Here is a 21381-nt window from a genome sequence, read left to right as displayed (position 1 = left end):
CATGACCTTTCACTTACACTGCTGGTTTGAAATGGCCGCTCTCTTAGTAATCCATTCTTCTGCTCTTGTATTAAATGGTGTTATTCTCAAGGAGCATCTTGTGAGCCTTCACCCCATGACATTCTCTGCCTCCACTGGATGCCCTTGGACGGCCCTTAGTTTATTTCCCCACCTTGCATTAGACTGATAAAGCATTTGCTTTATGTTCCCAAATGAGATTGTCAGATCCTTTACATCCCTTACATCATATAACGTAGTGCTTTGCATATAATACATACTCAATAAATGCTTTTAAATCAAATTGAATGCTGTTCACTGCTTCACATTTGTCACAAAATGAAGACTTTATGGTGGTAATTATTACTCACTCAACCTTTATGATAAGAAAGTATTTAGAAGATTAAGACATGATTTCTTATGGACCTTCTCTCCTTTTTACTTCTGTAGGCAAAACGTTCTTTTACCTCTACCATTTTTTTTTCCATTGGGATTTCTTAATGTAGGCACCAAACTCCACACTATACCTATACAAATTGATGTTTAATTGAAATATGAAAGTTCTTTTGAAGGAAACAACTCTCGAGAGAATAGTCTTGGGCTGGCCAGCAACACTGCTTTCTCCTTGTAGCCGCTGCCTTTAAGTAGATGTTTATCGTAAGTGAGGGTTATTTATATATTCATAACGGGCTAAAAATAGCCTTGCATTTTTCCATCTTTCATCTGTGTCAAAAGGGAGTCACACAGACTTTTGAAATCCTTCTTCAGAAAATCGATTTTGAGAAGATTATTCTAATGTGCCATTTTTACAGCATATTTGCCCTACATTTTTATCAAATAGGGATGAGACCATGATCTATCAGTGACCACAAATTTTGTGCTACCCTGAAGGCTAATGCTGCTCTTTAAAGTCAAGGTCTGTATAGTGATTGGAAGGTACAATTCTAAACAACAAGGCAACACTTCCTAGCTTTGTAATCAGATTACAAACCTCCCCCGCCCCCCACTCATTCCCCAAATGTGGGGACCACTTTGGAGTGGATTATTTTGTGTCTTAATAATTGTTCCAGGTCAGTTCAGCTAGAAAGCAGACTCTGAAAGGGAGGTCAGCAAGCAGAAGGTTATTGAGGAGCTTTCTCAAGGTTAGCACCTGTCAAGGGAGTGGGGAAAGCCGATTTGGGCAGAGGGAGACATTGAACTGTGGTGCAGTCACAACAAAGGCCTAAATCTTCTATGCCAAAGGGAGCTCTGGAGCTGGGATGCCTCTGCAACAGCATCACAAGTTGGTGCAAGGAATTCAGGCCTTTATTCCCCTGTGCTGATTAGTCACTGGTCTCTGGCTGTCCCTAGAAAGGGAGCATAAACCTGGGGCAAAATGACTCTCTTCAGGCCAGGGCTGAGGACTGTTAGCTATTAATACTTCCAGTAGTTGGGGGAATGAGTGTTTCAGTCCAAAAGGGAGAGAACTGTGTGGTATACTGCAGACTTAGGACAATTGCTTATAAAGGGAAAAATTATAAAAGAATATATTACTATATATTTGTGTAATTATTTATATAATTATATTTTCTTCCAATTATGAGAAAATTCTGGGATTAGAGAGAAACCCTGAAAGTCATCAGTGATCAATTATCTTTATTATTAAACCAAAAGTATCAGACTAGAGAATCATAGTCATTGGTTTTTCCAGATGCATGAATTTAAATGGAAACAACAGATTAATAACCATAGGACCAATGTATGATCTATTTTATATTTTTATCAGTGTTCTAATTGGTCACATGATTATTAATCTTGGATTTGGAACTAATGATTTCATCTATTTACGGAATGATACTATTCAGAAAAGTTTGTCAGAAAGTTGTATATGAATTCACTGAGTCCAAGATAATTTTTATCCTCCTAACTAGCATTTGAAGATGAAAATATTGACAAGTTTTTAAAATGCCAAGTATAGATGGATATTTGTTGTCTAAAAGCTACTGGGAGGATAGATGAGTGAGGGTTTGGGGATGGTGAAGAGCTATTAAACTGAGCAAAATTATGTGTATATACACATATCTGTATATAAGCAGATATGTGTATATTTATATGTATGTGTGTGTGTGTAAAACTGGAAGGAATTTCTTTAAAATGTTCATTATGGTAACAAAAAAAAAACCTCTCTGGCTAAAGACAACTTGATAATTTTTCTTGTCTATATTTCTTTCATACAAAATTATATATACATGTATGTGAACTCTACCTACCTATCTATCTATCTCTCCACAAAATAGATAGAATCAAATATTTTCCTTGGTTCACATTACATAGGAAAGCAAGCAAAGACTCAAATTATTTTTTTTTCTCTTAGCTTGTGTATGTTGGAACATGAGGTAGAAGGAACTCTGAACAGTTCTGTCAGCTGGAGCCATGGGAAAAAAATAAATTCCTTACTAAAGGTAATAAAGGCCACAATGTTTTTTTTTTTCTATTCTAAAAAAATTTTTTTGAATGTTTGTTTATTTTTGAGAAAGATAGAGAGAATGCAGGGGAGGGTCAGAGAGACAGACAGAGGATCCAAAGCTGGCTCCACACTGACAGCAGAGAGGCTGATGCTGGGCTCAAACTCACCAACTGTGAGATCATGACCTGAGCCGAAATCAGACGCTTAACTGACTGAGCCACCCAGGCACCCTCACAATGTACCCCACAACGTTTTCTTTATAATTGTCTTCACAAAGATGAGTGACTGGATGAGGTATTAAAATAACCTTATCTCCTCTCTAACTGCAATGAATAGTCATTTGGTTTCAGGATTTTGCTGGTATTGGATTTACAAGGAATGGTTTCAACTTTTAATTTTTCCATTTGACACAATATTTTTCCTTATTTACATTCCCTGAACTTCAGTTCAAATGTCTGTTTTTATTTATTCAGTTCAAAACTGTGAATTTTTTTTACCTGATTTTGCCTTTACTTATATAATCATCAAAACATTTACCCTAAGAGATGTGTTCAAGAACAGAATTTCCAAATATTTCAGAAATAGGTGAACTTTCCATTTTCACTTTTTTCATACGTTTTGTTACTTGTCACCTAAAGAATTGCTGAAAGGTGCCGTTGAATCTCCTGTTTTCCTCTCACTCTGCACTCCTTTACTGCTTTCACTGATAACACTTTACAGATTGGCTTTTTAGATAGCGGGATACAGTCAACACTGATGCTCTTTCTGATCGATCAGACCAGTTTCCTTTGTTGCTCACTGGCGACAGGGTTAGTGATTTTGCTCACATCACTGTCAGACACAATATTATTGAAGTTTTAAAAAATGTATTTTCAACTATTTTTTAGACCAATTTAGAGACTGAGGGAAAGCTATAAATACGCAATCATTTTGCAAAACTTCCTGCCGAAAACGATTAGACGTTGCGGTGAGGTTTTCTTTCCCATTGCTTCAGGAAGTTACTTGACAATTCTGATGAATTTCTTTACAGAAGGTGTTTGTAAAGCAGAAAGGTAGATGTCTCCTGGTAAATAAAGAAGATCATTTTGTGCTGAGACCAGAAACTTGAGATTTACCACTATCTGGGTTCCAGTCCTCAGCCTTTCAGGCCTAAGAACTCACCTTGTCTGTTTCCTAAATTTGATTACATGCTGAGATCCTTAGATTTGCCTGATTAGATGCTGATATCCTTAGATTTGCCAAGCTCACAGGAGATTTACTGTATATCATGAATGTATGTGTCTTAATTTACAGTGAGAATATTACCAAGTGGAAAAAACTACTCCTGTCCGTTCAACATGAGGACTGTCTCCCTACAGCATGTCAAATGTCAAAAGATTACTGGGTGGTCATAGAATCAGAATTATGTAGGATACAAATTTAGAATTTTCAATGGTATCAGGTTAAGATAGCTTATCAGTTTATGTCCCCAAAGGCGTCTCCTTACCAATATAATTCTGACTTTGATGTTCCTGGTAAACATTTCCTTTCTCTTACATGGCATTTAAAAAAAGACTATGTTTTTCTTCTATGACTCTTCATTTTCTATTCTTCCATTAAACATACGTACTTTTTGTAGTAGAGATATGGTTTTGCTCGAGATATTAAAGCCTTCATTAAGATACAGTCACCTTTTGGCCCTAATACATTATGTGTTCATTGGTAGTTTAAGTGTTAAAGGACAATATTCTATTCCAAATCCCAAGCATTGCCTTATTTTGTTTCCCCGTGAAATACTATTCTGTCTAATACTTTGAACTTACTAGTTTGACCATAGTTTTTCAACCCTGTATACACATAGGAATCACTTGGGAGAAATTTTAAAAATATAGATACTTGAGACTCATGCCATTCCAACAGAATTCAAATCTCAAAATTGGAAAGTACACTAAAAACATCTCCACAAGTTATTGTGATAAGCCAACATGGTTTAAAACCACGAGTTTATACCCTTGACTCAACCACCAAGGTGTATGACCTTTTGCAAGGACGAGAGGAAATCAGGTACAGTATCCAGCCACCTGCTCCATCTGATATATTTCTCTCCTGACCTGAGCTACTTTCACTTGGGTGAGTCCAGAGTAAAGTGCCATCATTGCATTCCTTCTCTATTATGCACTGAATCATTGCATCATTGGTGCTGAAGGGTGCTGACTATGGAGATAGTTTGAAATGCTAAAAGAGCTAACTTTTATCATCAGCTCACATGTTACCTGGTCATTGGGTTTACAGCAGAATTGAGGAGAAGTTGATTTAGGATAGTTAGGGAGGGCTTTCTTTTGGCATCCTAACACTAATGAACCATCACAGGAGGGCCCCAGGAAGCTGACTGGGAAAAGGACTGTAGTATACAGGTGTACTGGCAGTGCCCCCGGATCAGTGCCTGGAAGCGGCCTGCTCAGGGAGACTGGAGCTGTAAAGCAGATTCATGCAGGCCTTTGCCTGTCCCATGGGACGTCTGAAGCAGTCATAACCCTTCACGGTGTCCCCAGGTAGGATGGGGGCTGGGCATTGGGCCTCAAGATGCAACACATCCTTGGGTAAACCTTGCTCCAAGTTAGGCAATTCCTTCGGGGGGCGGGGAGGATGGCAGTTTATGCTTTTTGGCCAGCAGCATTGAGAGCAGTAGGGAGAAATAGATCCCTAATTTCCGATGGGGACCTGGATGGTGTGTTCAGAGATCACTGTCTGATAGAATAGAGGGACTGAGCACCAACATTAACTCAGTTGAAAAAAAACATTGTAAGGCCACTAAATCGGAATCTCTCAAGCTGAAGCCCAGATGACTGAATTAAATAAAAATCTCCACAAGTAACTCTTCCGATTATCCAGGTTCAGGAATCACTGATTCAAAGGGCATAAATTACTCTCACAGATTTTCAGAAATAACTGTGCTTTTCTTCCTTGGCTACTCTGTAATCTCGCACAGTACACACCACTCTTTAATGGAAGAACAGAGGATGAATGCAAAAATCACATTATGAATAGCTCTGGATTCAGTGAAAGGGCACCCAAGGATTTTAAGTGTATTCCATATTATGCAAGAACAAAAGGACTAAGAACAATAGGAAACCCACTAAACTGCAATTGCATTTAGAAGAAATTAAAGGTTATGTGTAGACTATTACAGAGTAGACATAAAACTATGGTAATCTATAAAATCTTTAGGGAGATATACCATAAGCTACCTGGGCAAGCAGGTAACATAAATAAAGTCAATTTATGATTTTGCAGTTCAGGAGCTCCTTTACTAAGGAAATAGCATGCTATCTGTAGAATTTCAGTTCTAATACTTGGGTATAGACATGTAGCAGAGATTCACACATTAAAAACATGTATAACAGGATATTTTGTCTGGATTTGTGGCCTGTTGCTCTGAATCTATTGCTAGGAGGACTTATTGTTACGCCTTGCTCCAAATATTTGTCAGTATTTGATATTTACTGATGTATGTTTTGGGGGTGTGCCTGTCATCTCCAAATACTTGCTTGCCTCCATAAATTTGTGTCTTCTCTCTTCTTATTCTTGAATCCTTCCACATTGAGTTTCAGTGATGTTGATGAGGGAGCATAAGGCAAGCTGACACTCCTGCCATCCTCACCCCCCACCCCCCACCCCAGGTGGGATATGTGTGACATTCCTCAGGCACTCCTGCCTGCTCAAGAACAAAGGAAAAGGGAAAACAAAAACCTCTATAGACTCCATTTCCAAGAGCCCCCAAACCACCCTCTTCTTCATAGTGATGTGGAAAACAAAGGCAAGAAGGAAATGGCAGGTAAAATTAAATTTCCTTATAACCTGCAACCCATTGACAAATACTTGAGGCAAATACAGAGTATAACATTTCTCCAGGTACCCCCTACTGTACTAATACTACCTTAGCTTGGCAAAAGCTAGGCCTCCATTATCTTCTGAGTCCTCTTTATCAAAAGAAAGTCCTTCTGGAGGCCTCCCTTTTGCCTTTACCTCCCCCAACACTATAGTATGTAACCAGTCCCTTTTCACAATCCCAGTGCAGGTCTTTCTGCCTATGGGTCCTGTCTCCGTGCTTTAATTAAAATCACCTTCTTTGCACCAAAGATGGCTCAAGAATTCTTTCTTGGCCATTGGCTCCAGGCCCTACCACCATTCCAAAACCCCATCAATATAGTAAGGAGTTTGATTGACTGGGGTAAATCTGGTTGAGACACTATTGCTGGATAGAACAGGATTCCCCTCTTTTTAGAAACAATATGCAGCTTGTGAGTGGTGTAGATTTGATTGAAACCTGACTGTTGGATTAAACACCTGGGCTCTGTTTTTTTAGACACAGCATGCAACTGGTAGGTATTCATCTTTGCCCTGAAATCAGTGAGGTTTGCAAATGGAGGTAATGTGTGAATGTTTATCAATTTAGAAAAGCTGGACACTTGCACAGCAATAACACTGTGCAAAAAACAGGCCCTGCCTGTTTTTCTGTGGAATACCCATGACCAAGCATTAACAGAGAAGGAGGTAATATTTCTTCCTCAACTTTGTGGACCGTTCCTTACCTGGACCAGGATGGAATTGGAGAGATTCTAGTCGCTGTAACAAAATTGACGCTGGGTTTCCAGCTTCTTTGGGTGATAGGGGATTTAGTCGAGCCTGACTCCTCCAATGACAGTTTAATGCAGTATTTTGATGCAGCTGAAATGAGTAGGAGGTTTTGTGGCAAACAGAATTGGATCAAATCAAGGGAACTAGTGAGTTCTGAGTTCGACCTTGAGAGGCACCTCTGAGTTCCCATGAGAGACGCTACTGGCAGTGAAAGAGAGGACAGATTCTTTGAGGAATACTCACTAGGGAGCTTTGGCGCCATCAAGAGAAGACAATCTTTTGAAAAGACAGAATTTCTGTTTGTTAATTAACCACTGCTATGTAGGATATTGATAAAAGCGACCTCATTTCTAGGAGCAGAGTGATAAAGACTGTCCATCGTATTTCTATGAAGAATCACTATGTTTAGAAAAGATGCCAAAATGCTCTTTAGAAAAGGCAATTGATGCAGGGATTGATTGTATCACAGAATACAGGATATGCAAACATTCTCTTTCAGTTTGAAAACTCTAAGAAATTATTTTACCATGTTTCTAAGGGTCACAGTGTAATTAATATGAAACATAATTAAGCAAATTATTCCAATGGTTAGGAACTTTTATTTAAATTGGTGACTTTAGGTCACAAGCAAGAAAATATAAGTATATAGTTATTCTCCTTTAAATAGCTACAGCAACTGTGTTCTTTCATTAAAGCCAGTATTTTAAATAAAAAAAAAATACAACAGTTGTTTTAGGCCTCATTGTCTATGGCTGGGCATGGATGGGGTGTTCTATTGTCTTAAATGTATGACCTGCCAACTGAACTCTTTGGGTCCACCTGACACTTCAAAGAACAAAGTTCACACAGAAAGTTCTTCCCTTGAGACTTCTAGGAAGATCAGAGCCTGAGGATAGAGAGCCATTCATGCACAGAAACATCAACTTCTCCATTCTAGGAGAAGCACCCACCTACTGTCAGTTTTGAAGAGACTGCTGCATTCTCTGGGAAAATACGGTCCACTGGGTCCAATTCCCAGATGGCCACAGCTTTGCAGTTCTCTTTCTCCTGCAGTAACCAAAGAGAGAGGCTTTTTGCCCAAAAATATGCAGTTTTATTCCCAACGTCTTCTTCCTAAAATAATATTAATCGTATATTCACTGGCATTCTTAAGGTATTATCATAGGAAAAAGGTAGGCACTTGCCAAAAGAAGTGAGATGATTCAGCGGTTCTCATTGTGTGTGTGTGGTGTGTGTGTGTGCGTGCGTGTGTGACTGTGTGAAAGAAGGAGAGAGGGAGAGTTAGAGAGAGAGGGGAAGAGAATATGTGTAGGCCTTGAAAGTGCTCAGAATTTTTTATTTGAGAAAATCACTTGAATAGTATTGTTTTATTTATTTACTTTTTATTTATTTATTTTTGAGAGAGAGATAGAGAAAGGGAGGGAGAGACAGAATCCCAAGCAGGTTCCATGCTGTCCGCACAGAGCCCCGATGAAGGGCTCAAACTCACAAACCATGAGGTCATGACCTGAGCCCGAATCAAGAGTCAGACGTTTAACCAGTTAAGCCACACAGGTGTCCCTGAATATGCCCATTTTATATGTGATATACAATGAAGTGCATTTGACCACTCTTCCTGTCTTTGTACCTAGTGTGGCCTATACCTTTGACATGAGGTAAGCTCAGGTGACCTCCTTTGTGTCCCATTTAGTAAAAAGTTTCCCCTAAAATGCTCAGGGAGTTTTGTAGGTTTTTTGAGGGGGTTGATATTTGTTTTTGTTTTTTACAATATAAAGGCCCCACGTGTAGATGCTAGAGAATTTTCTGAAAAAAATTTGGCTCTCATGATAATAAGATTCTGTCCTGGCATCTCCATCATTCTGGGGTAGGTTGGTATGAGTTCCTTCACTGAACTATTAGTCATTAGTACTTATCAGGACCAACAAAATGTGAACTGATATTGAGGTAGTATGATTTCACAGGACACCGTGAGGCTTGTCCTACCGATGAAAAAGCTGTGCCGTAGTGCTATATGCTATCTTTCCTTTTGATTTAATGGGATGTTCCTGACTGAGTCAATCCCTTGAATTAGACAACAACTTCCAGGCTTTCGTGTTCAGAGTATCATCATTCCAATCCACCTATGTTAACTGAGAATAAAGGAAGATCCTGAAGTTTTATTTCAGGTTTCCAACAGGTAGTACTGATTATATACATTCTTAGCTAATTTTAAATTGCTAGTTTAAAATTAAGTCACAGGGTGGCTGAGATACAGGACAGCTAAACCACTGTGAGTAACTGTGAGCATCAGGAGCATGCACTAAGCATTTATTGTGGCAATCATCATTTGTAACACATAAACTCAGGAGCAGGTGGCTGTCCATGGTTAAACACGAATGCTTAAAGAGGTAGAGAAAATGAGTGTACAAACAAGTTCAAAGAATGTACTAGTTGCTGAGTGAGAGGAGATGAGAGACATTCAAGAGACAAAAGTAGTAATTGCCTGAGTTTTTGGTGAATTTCTGGGTCCTGGTTCTCGTTCCTACTATGCCCTGGTAGCTTTTACTCTGTGATAATGCTCTATCCTGGCAATTAATCTTTGTATTAGTTTGGAGCTAGTTTGAATTATTTCCTGTTACTTCATGCTAAAAAAAAAAAAGGTGAGACTATAGCATATGCTGAATAAATACAGAAAGGCAGTATGGCTGGGTGGTGACAGAATTGTGATAAAAGAAAACGCGAAGGATCTGGCAAGTGATAAGATATAAAAAAGAGGATTGATACCTGTGGTAAAGATTCTGTCTAGAGAGAGCTGACTCTAGAAGTAGATGACCTGTCACTTTTTCTCAAGACCATCCTATTCCAATACGTTATTTTTCTTTCTTTCAAATCTAAAAGCACAACTAATGAAAAAACAAGACCAAAATAAACAATAACATAATATATAAAGCCTTTGTAATTTTAAAATATTTGTCTCTTTCTATGCATTTGATGAGAAAAGTGATCCCCTCCCCCTGTTTTTATCTTTTGCTTTCTGAGTACAGGGTAATGTTTTTAGACATTAGAATGGAGGCTATGCAATGCTTTCTTTACAAAAGAATTTTTTTACTTTTTTAATGCACATCAATTTAGCCCTATACAATGCAGTTCAAAATGGGGTGTTTCTACTTCAGTGAAGGTGTCGGGAAGACAGTGAGTATAAGGGACTTAGTTGTAAATAGCCTCAGACACAGCAAGTCATTGCTGAAGGACAGTGTATGCATTTACGTAGGATGGAAAGGACCATTAGTCACATAGCCATCTTTTCAGTCACCAAGAGAACAATCCCCATTAGTAACATCATTTTTGAATAATAAGAAAAAAATGTATGTATGTCCTTGGAAATTCAATAGATGGTGAACCTTACACCTGAAAAATTTGCAGGCACCTGGGAAAGTTAATTAACTCTTTTATACCTCACAATTTTATAAAATATCTTTCTACATCCCTAGAGTAGTATATTAAGATAAATCTTGATGATCACAAAACAGAAATTTGGCCCCACAAGAAAAAGCTGAGAGAGAAAATATGTGAATATTACTTAACCCAGAGTCTGCACAAATAAGTTGCTGATGACAAATAAATAAGAAATGTTTTCCCAACCCATTTGAGTTGATGTCTGTAGTGTAAGATGCACTGAGCCCTGCATCAAGATAGCGAGGCCCGACCCTGGTTTGGATCACCCATACCTGCAGTAGCTTCGACTCACCAAGTGCTGACTGTGGTGCATTTGAAGTTCCTGCTGCTCATTTTTCTTTTATGCACCCAGGGAATCCTCTAATGTCCCCATTGAACCTAGTTCAAGCTCAGCCAAGAAATGTGGAAGAATTTACATCCCTAAGGACAACATTTAAATGGGAGAGGGAGCCAGTGGAGAAAGGCTGCTGTCGTTCAGGTGAACAATTAACATAGGTGCTCTGCATGCTTCCCCAGCCAGGCGGTCCTGGCAGCTTTCAAGCCAGTGAATGCCTCCTCACACTGGCTTCTTCTTCCTTATTTCACTTTCCTTGTTTCCTCATTTCAAGTAAAGTAATCGTACCCAAGTCCTTGTCACTGGCTCTGTTTTTATGGGATCCTAAGTTAAGACAATAGGTCACTGTAAATTAAAAGGTTAAAAAAATAATTCAGGAATACTAGGATGAAATACTTCTACTTTATTTTACCTATAAAAATGGGTATATATCATTTTATACTCTGTGTTTATGAAAAGTTATACCTGAATTAAGTTTTGTAAAATATATCTGTCATCAGGAATTTTCTTGATTTCTGAAAATGAGTTTCTTCTATCACTTTATCTTTAAATTTCTATTATTCTTATGTAGTTAATAATTTATATAAATCAATGCATCCTTTATTAAATACACTAAATGGAAGAAATTTGTTTTGTTTCAAAACAAGAATAATTCCCTTCTCAATTTGTAAGTGCTAATTTTGCTATAATAAATTACTTAATGTGGGAAGCCACAATTATTCTACAAATATTGTACAGAGTGAACATTTTAATTTTCATCTTGAAATAGATCCCTCTTAATTTCTTAAGGAATATGTGAACTTTAAAAGAACAAAATGGGATTACTGTTCATGAATTAATTTTACTACTATTAAGTTTCTGTTATTACAGAGCTTATAAAACTGCCTAGCATACATTTTATGAGCTTCAATTGGTAGCATAAAATAAATTAATTTTAGGAAAAAATCTACTTAAATCAGACTCTGAAAACATGACAATATTGAGAAAATATAAAAAACACTTTAAAAAAAGTTATATACTTGTTAAAGATAATTTTCTAAAAAGAATGAGAAAAAAATAATTTAAAATGGAGAATGCTAGTGTAGCAGATTATAAATTTTTCAATTATTTACTCTTAAAAATATTCTCAGTTTGAATAACATCCTGGAAAACAATCACATTGAACATAAAATATTTTCTCTATATGTAGAAATTTAAATTTAAAGAAAGACTTGAGTTATTGAGAGACATAGGAATCTATTATTTTGGAAATTTATTTCTCTCATTTCGCTTTGGAAGTTTTTCATAGTGTTCTGAAACTTTTACTTAGAATCATTATTATCAACAAACATATTTATAATGTGCCAATAAATAACGGAAAATGCAATTGTATATATATATTTTTAGAAATAATGTGTGTTTATACATCCAAGTGATTATTAGCTAAAAATAAAATGATTGTAAATGTCAGCTAGAAGTAGGTAATTACTGATGAGGGACTCCCGACTTAGGAGATATTAATATTTTAAAGTAACATGTATTCCTTACTCCTATTTTTAATTTACTCCAACTTTAAGTCTTAGGTTTCATGCTTAGTCTTTGTCAGCCTATGACAGAGTTAAAAAATGCAGACTCCCTTTTGATTAACAATCTATACTTAGAGAATTTAATTATTTTTCTTATTTGACCAATTAATCAACCACATATGACTTCTGGCAATATGGGATAGATTTTTTTTGTATTTCTACACCCATGCTATCTAGACACGTTCACCTAAATTAAGTGTAAGGATGTTTTATCAAAAGTGGTTGTAAAAAATAAAAATGAATCTACGTGGTAGGAAACAATTAACTCAACCATTCACAAAGTCTTTTAGGTCATTTGAGTTTTAAAAGAAATAATAACTTACTATTTATAATTTTCAATAGAAAATGTGTGGTATATTTATCTTAATTTTTATCTTTCTTTCCTATATATGATATAACGTCTTGAAATTATTATTCAGAGGATGTTGCATTGGTATCACGTGGAGACTGGATGGCAGCTAAAGTCTTTCTTCGCGGGGATATGAGAGGGAAGATTATTCATTATGTAACAAAAATCACCAAAATTTCAGAAAGCAAAGTTACTTCTAGAGTCAAATGAGATTAAATTCAGAGTAGGGCGGGAGGAGGGCTCCACCTCTAGTACACATAGTAAGAGGGTGCATTATTAGGAGGGAATTCAAATGAAGTTCTAAAACTCATTAAAAAGGCCTGCATTTTCTTTATACAATGTGTCAGTGTTTTTGAATAATTTCAGTGATGAAATGCATTCTTCCATTCCTAAAAATCTTTTAAAAAATGTTTTATTTATTTACTTGAGAGAGAGAGAGAGAGAGAGAGAGAGAGAACAAGCAGGGGAGGGGCAGAAAGAGAGGGAGGTAGACACAGAATCCCAAGCAGGCTCCAGGCTCCAAGCCATCAGCGCAGCAGCAAAACATACTGAACAATGGCACTGAAGATGGGCGGTCAAAAGGCAGGGTTGCAATATTCTAAGACTTTGGATTGTTATGAAATAGTTTAGTTGTAAGTAACTTTACACACTGTTAGATTTATCTGTTAAAATATGTACAGGTTAAACTATGTCACACTTGTGAGCACACACAGAGAAATTGAATGTTTGAATTCCAAATGAGTAGAAGTCAAAACAAATGGGAGTATTTATAAAATGAATCAGTACAGTAGTATCCTAGGTCAGCCATCTTCCATAGGTATTGTACTGGAAATTGGAAATTATGGTGCTATTGTCATTGTTTATTGTAATATGCTATTGGAATTTACTGCCAATTGGCCAGGGTTACAAATGTCCTGCAGTTTTACAGTGTACTGGACAATTCCATGTAATAAAGCATTGTCTAACCCAGAATGACAAGAGACTTTCCATTAAGAAACATTATACAGTTATATTATCTGGCTTTCCTTAGGGAAGCAAACATGACAAAAATCTGTTAATCTTGTCTAAGGCTTATATTGTTGTATGCCATTCTGCGTAACTTGATCTATTTTTTTGAAACATAATTTTTCATTAATCGTTTTAAGCTCACTGAAGTGTCTTGTTGAAATTTGTGTGGATAATAAATTACATAATAGAATCCACATTGGAATGAGCCCTTAATTACAGATTTCTACTATATGTATTTTACCATACTGTTTCTTTCTTTTTCCACCAATTCCTAAATATTTTCTCCTGTGCTGAAATTTTGGACATAATTAGAGCACATATTTGAAAACTTTCTTAGCTTAACATTTTCACCTGCAGGTTGAATTAATAAGATCGTTTATTCTTAAATACCAAGACTTTTTTCCTCCCTAAACATTTTTTCTTCTCCTTTTTACCTTCTTGAAGTTCTAAATTTTGTAAAATCTTATAAGTCATATTGATTATCTAGTTTTCCCTATGTTCTACCATGTGACCCAGATCTAAAAATACATAAAAAAAATTTTTTTTCAACGTTTATTTATTTTTGGGACAGAGAGAGACAGAGCATGAACAGGGGAGGGGCAGAGAGAGAGGGAGACACAGAATTGGAAACAGGCTCCAGGCTCTGAGCCATCAGCCCAGAGCCCGACGCGGGGCTCGAACTCACGGACCTCGAGATCGTGACCTGGCTGAAGTCGGACGCTTAACCGACTGCGCCACCCAGGCGCCCCTAAAAATACATTTTATAAGCAAGGCAGTTTGCCAAGCGTTTACAGATACGGAGATACAGATCTTGTTTCTTTTTTTTTTAATTTTATTTTTTATTTTTTAAAATTTACATCCGAATTAGTTAGCATATAGAGCAACAATGATTTCAGGAGTAGATTCCTTAATGCCCCTTACCCATTTAGTCTATGCCCCCTCCAACAACCCCTCCAGTAACCCTCTGTTTGTTCTCATATTTAAGGGCCTTTTATGTTTTGTCCTCCTCTTTTTTTTATATTATTTTTGCTTCCTTCCCTTATGTTCATCTGTTCTGTGTCTTAAAGTCCTCATATGAGTGAAGTCATATGATTTTTGTCTTTCTCTGCCTAATTTCATTTAGCATAATACTCTCCAATTCCATCCACGTAGTTGCAAATGGCAAGATTTCATCCTTCTTTGATTGCCGAGTAATACTCCATTGTATATATATATACCACATTTTCTTTATCCATTCATCCATCGATGGACATTTGGGCTTTTTCCATACTTTGGCTCTCGTTGATAGTTACAGATCTTATTTCTCAGCAAGATAGTTTAATATAATGGAAAGTTTGAAAGGGATGTAAAGTTAATGCACTTGACTTTATTATAGAGTATTAAAACAGCTCATAAATAAAATGTTTTAGGTAGAGCATGAGAAAGGGAGAATCTTGAAAGGAGGGAGAATTAAGTCATGGAAGATAGTCTATTGGAAGAAATAGTATCTTTTTAAAAAGTAGGAGAGTGCAAGGTATCCCATTTCAATGTTTTGTCCAGAATATTGTTGGGAAAGTGACTGTTTAACTACACTGTGGAGGGCCCTGGTTATCGGGAAAATGAGTATTAGTTCAGTAGGTAAGAGGAACAGATGAAAAGCTTTAACCTGTGTGTGGGGGTGGTAAGTGCAGAGGACATATTCAAACCTGCAATGTGGGGAGATTGACTTAAAAGTTTTATGTCAAAGATCGTCATGATCTGTGATTCATTGTGAATTCACGGATGGAAGCACTAACACATTACACACTGTTTCTGTTTGTTTATGCCATAGATACTCGAAAGATGTTGAATGGAGGGACAAAGGAAGCCCTTTTTTGCCAAACCTTTACTGACTACCTACACTAAGCAGAGGATTTGCTGAGTTTTAGAAACACAGTCAAATGGAACTACCCATTCATTTTACTGACTCCCCTCTCTCTGCTTTCAGTCTTGCTTGATGACAGATGTGTCCCATGGAATTCAAGTTGGTGCCAAATGGAAGACCCTTCTGAAGCCAAACCATTTTTGTGACTATCTTGTTACCTGTTGTCTTCCACCTGTTGTTAGGTGGTCTCTTTTAGCCTATAACTAAAGAGCCTTGAGATCTTCCTTCTTTGCTCAGGCCCAGCTTGCTACCAAATGTGCTCTAACTACTTACCTAGGTAAGTACATCTCCTTCCCCGACTCCATCATTTGTGTGACAGGAATTCACTTACATTTGTGAAGTAAACATAAACATCATTTATAATATTATTAAGTGCTTAGGCTTTAGAAACTTCCTAGGAAAACTTTTTTTTTAATCAAGATGGTTTATATATATATATATCTATATATGTATATATGTAAATTTATAATCTACTACATACAATATACATAACATACAATATATAATTAATCTATTATATATATACAACAAAACTAGTAAGAGGGCTATATTTGTCAAGCCCACCTAGCATTGCTGAACAGAAAACCCATTTGTCTGATATCTGTTCACTTCAAGCAGTTCTGATGTTGTGACTTTAAATTTGTGAACTGCTAATCGATTTTTGGTAGAATGCTTCTTTCTAGAAAATTAAAGACAGAGATCCAAAGTACTGCCTTTCCTCTCATACTTTAGAAATTTTCAGCATTATTAGGTGGAAAGGTGACTTTAGTATTGCTTTTTTTATTACTAGTGTGTTTTCTTCCCTATCATCGCTTCTGGACAAATTTGACAAAGGACCAGAAAACAAGTTGTCCCTAGAGATATAAACCCAAGAGGAGCCCTGTGACATATTTCAAAATAAGTGTGATGTGAATTAAAAAAAATAAATAGAAAAATATAAAAAAGTTAAAACATTCCTTCCTGACTTGGCCCATTCCTCTGCTTGATTGGTCAGGAATGATGATGTGATTCATCATCTTCAATTCAGCTGTTGGGATTAAAACTTCCAGAAATGCTGGCAGGATGGAGAGGATGCTTCTCCTTTGTCTTCTCTTAAACTCAGTCATGGCTAATTTAGTTGTGGTGGAAGGTTTGAACATGAAATTCTAAGGCAACATTCCTTTATACAAATTGTACTGTTTTTTTTTTCTTCCAGATGTCAAAACTGATAAAATAAACCATCATCAATTGACAATGATAAAATTATGAAGAAGCATTACACATGTAACATAAAATCATGCTTGCTCCAAAATAGCTGACTTCCTCAGGAAGACTGTTTTTGATTAGAACAAAGAAAATACACCAGGACTTTGCCATTTAGAAACAACCATCATGTTTTCTTCCTCCTCCCCCACTCCCTCCTCCTCCTCCCTCCTTCTTCCTACCCCCACCCTTTTTTATAGAGGAGATGATTATATCATGTATGCACTGCTGTTATGATCTGAAATATTAAATCTCCAACTTCCAAATTTTCTTTTAGTTTACTATCCCCTGAGCTTGAATTTATGTCTTTGATCAGTATGAAAACGCCTGCTGTCATCCTGGGCAACATCAGTTTTAGCCTGGAGGCTCCTGTATCAACTTTTCAAGGACATTTGAATTTCAAGCTCTAACTATCCAAAATGGGTGGAACACAGGGTAACCTACAGGTGAAAGATAGCGCACAGAAAGTATTACAAGGCTTTTCTGGGAGATGTAAAAAGACTCAAATAATGAAGAGGGTAGAATGGTTCTTGGATGGCAAGGCAAAGTATCATAAAGAAATTTGTTTTTCTAAAATGAATTATGGAGTGAAATAAACTTTCTTCATAATTTAACAAAATTGTTCTTTTAAGTTTTTTTTTTTAACGTTTATTTTACTTTTGAGACAGAAAGATACAGAGAGAGACAGAACATGAATGGGGGAGGGTCAGAGAGAGAGAGGGAGACACAGAATCCGAAACAGGCTCCAGGCTCTGAGCTGTCAGCCCAGAGCCTGACGCGGGGCTCAAACTCATGAACTGTGAGATCATGACCTGAGCCGAAGTCGGATGCTTAACCGACTGAGCCACCCAGGCGCCCCAACAAAGTTGTTCTTAAGTTCTCATTGAATAAAGACAATTTGAGGGGAAATTGGAGAAAAATTTAAAAATAGAATAATAGCAACCCAGGGCAATATCCATTAGATATTAAAATGTAATTAGTTTGACTCCCAAGCCTGAGCAGAATAAATAGTATGAAATGAGACAAAAGCATCAGACATTTAACTATATGTAATTTAAAACAATAAAAGTAAATTCATTGATCAATAGATTTTTATGAAAAATCATCAGAAAAATCGGTTTAATATTTTAAGCAAATAAATTAAGATCACATAGCAAACCATATCAAATTAAGTTTCAGCTGGTTTGAAGTACTTAATGAATGCTATAAAGTCTAAGATCTTAGAAAAGAGGTATATGCCCTTTCTGTCAGAAGGAAGGTTAGTCTTAGTCTGAAATTAGTGGTAGCAGACATAAAAGAAATACAGATATGTTAAAGTAAATGATCCTGTAAGAAACTGTATTATAGCAAACTAAATTAAAAAGGCTAATTATAAATTAGCAAACATTATTAATAATAATTTTAAAAAGTACTATAGGTATATAGTTAATATTTTTATCATAAGAAAAATTATACAAATGTATTAATAACATAAATGAAAAAGGGAATTAAGCAATTTAAAACTAGTAACATACATAAAGTTAGAGAACTCAGAAAATTCTATTTTTTGTACTAGAAGTTAAATACATGGAAAGTTTAAAGGACAGTCTTTTTTTTTTTTTAAGTAAAGCAGCCACTTAGAAAAGATTATGAAAAAATATTGAACAGGTTGTGGTAAAAAAGATGTTTTCTTTTATTGCTTTTGGAATATAACTTGAGACAAACTTTTAGAAAAAGATTTGACTATATTTATCAAGTACAGTATCATAAAAGTAATAATGCCTGTGTAATTCTTTAAGAAAATAATCTAAATCATAAAAGATATTTATGTATAAAAGTGTTATAACAAGTTACCTATAATACCTAAACTTGAGAACAATACCAAGTTATGTTTAAGTAAGATATTTAGCAAGTAAAACTAAATTTATACAGTTTATTAAACTGTGATGTAGATATTATTAAATAGCTATATTATATTAAAAGAAAACATTCAAATTGCACATATAGGATGTCTCAGCTATATAAAGCAAGCATCAAATATGCACAAAAGAGAAATGAACCAACATTTAATAACTTATTTTCTTATATGCATACATGAGTATTCTCTAAATTTTCAGTAGTAAGCATATGGTTCTTTCACAATGGGACAATATGATAATCTAAGTTAATAGCAGAATGATGCATATGGATTATTTAATTGAAGTAAAAATACCCTAAATATATGTTTTTACACATAAGAATACTGAATTAATTCAAATTTTCAATTTTTCATTAATTATTATGTTTCATTGATTACAATAAAAACCAGTGAGTTTTTATATTGAATCAATTCAAGTTTTCAATTCTGTGCTATGTTTTATTGATTATAATTTAAAATCAGGTTTTTTTTTATTGCTGCCTGCCCATATAATTCTAAATGTCACTTATATGACTATACAGATGAGATTAGGAATATTTTTCAACATTTTAGATGCAGGAATTCTATTGAATATTAACACATAATTATAAAACTACTATTTAAAATTTCCATAAGCAGTAAAAGAGAAGGAAGATTGATGGAATCCAGAAAGAGTACATGCTTTGAATATTGTTTTTTATATATAACTATTTTAGCCTGATAGCTTGGAATGAAGATTGGGGTTAACCCTTAGGAGGTGTAGCATCAGTGTGATAGGAGTAAGGTACAAGGGAATTAAGTCAGGGAAGGAAGGGAAATCATGAAAGATGGTGCATTAGTGTGCTGGCAGCCACCTTTATTATTATTCTATTCATTTTTAATGTTTTTTTTTTTATCATTTTTTGAGAGAGAGAGCATGAGCAAGGTAGTTGGAGAGAGAGAGGATTCGAAGTGGGCTCCCCGCTGACAGCACAGAGCCCAGTGCGGGGCTTGAACTCACCAACCCAGAGATCATGACCTGAGTGGAAGTCTGATGTTCACCAACTGAGTCACCCAGGTGCCTTCTTCATTATTATTCTTTAAGACAAAGTCAATCACTTGGCAGATCTGTTGGCTTGGTTTCATCTCACTGAACATCTGTACACAGAAATCTACTTTGTTGCTGTCCATCAGAGGAACAAGGCTCCAGTTTCCCAGTCATCAAGGTTTTACCCACAGGAGGTGACATCTACATACCTCCTGAAACACACACACATACACACACACACACACACACTTCCAGGTTGCATTATTTGGCCCCTGTAGTGGTTTCTTGGGGAACCCAACCTGTTACCTGATAGTGTGGGGCATCATTAAAGTTCAGAAGGAAGGAGCCCAAAACTGAGGACAAATGACTGGTTGGCCTGACTGTGCAGTGGCACTTAAATGTTATAGCAAGGTTTCATGGCCATAAGTGGAATAGGTGAGGCACAGCAGTAATTGAGGGGAGCAAGCAGGTGCAGGAAATAGTGATGCTAAGGAAATCTGAGGAAGTGTGTATGACTCATGTAATGGTTACCCCTCATATGTTCAATTGTGTTATAATCTCTTCTATTAAAAAACAAAAACTAAAGTTCAGACAATAAAGAATTTAGTGATCATTCATTCTTCCTACCTACCATCCCTTTCTCTCTTTTATAGTCAACACTCTCAGAAGAATTACTCATAGTCACCATGTTTTTTCTAAAATCTCAATTTTCTTCCAGCTGTTACTCAGGATGCTTATCATACTAATATTTACAATTTCCTTGGGAGTTCTGGTCAGTGGTTCCACTAGCCTTTCACTATTTCCCCATCTGGTTCTTACATTCCTCTTTTTATTTTTTTTTCTTTTTTTTAAATTTTTAATGTTTATTTTTGAGAGAAAGAGACAGAACGCGAGCAGCGGAGGGGCAGAGAGAGAGGGTGACACAGAATCCGAAGCAGGCTCCAGGCTCCAAGCTGTCAGCACAGAGCCCCATACAGGCTCGAACTTACGAACCGTGAGATTACTGAAGTCGGACACTTCACTCAGTCAGACTGAGCCATTCAGGTGCCCCACATTCCTCTTTTTCAGCTCAGATCCCATCTTTAAAAATTTTTTTGGCATTGGGGTGCCTGGGTGACTAAGTGGGTTAAGCGTCTGACTTCAGCTCAGACCATGATCTCACAGTCTTTGAGTTTGAGCCCCGCGTTGGGCTCTGTGCTGACAGCTCAGAGCCTGGAGTCTGTTTTGGATTCTGTGTCTCCCTCTCTCTCTCTCTGCCCCTCCCCTGTTTGTGCTCTGTCTCTCTGTCTCAAAAATAAATAAACATTAAAAAAAATACTTTCTGGCATCCCTCTCTGTTCTTATCTCTCAAGCATTTGGCAAAACTAATCACTCTCATTTTTCTTCATCATCTTCATTTTCCTGGCTTTGTCTATAATTTCCCCTGTTTTTTTCCCTCTGGCCTCACTAACGATTCTATTTCTGTTTTGGGGGGTCCTCTCCTCTGCTTCATTTCTAAAGGCTGACATGCTGCAGGGCTTTGTCCTAATGCACACAGCGAAGAGTGAGTACTTTTTCTACATGAATCAACTCTGTCGCCTGC

The sequence above is a fragment of the Prionailurus viverrinus genome, chromosome B1 (genome assembly GCF_022837055.1).
Source record: "Prionailurus viverrinus isolate Anna chromosome B1, UM_Priviv_1.0, whole genome shotgun sequence".
Classification (NCBI taxonomy): Eukaryota; Metazoa; Chordata; class Mammalia; order Carnivora; family Felidae; genus Prionailurus; species Prionailurus viverrinus.
The sequence above is the reverse complement of the archived record's forward strand: the minus strand, read 5'-3'. Positions refer to the sequence as shown.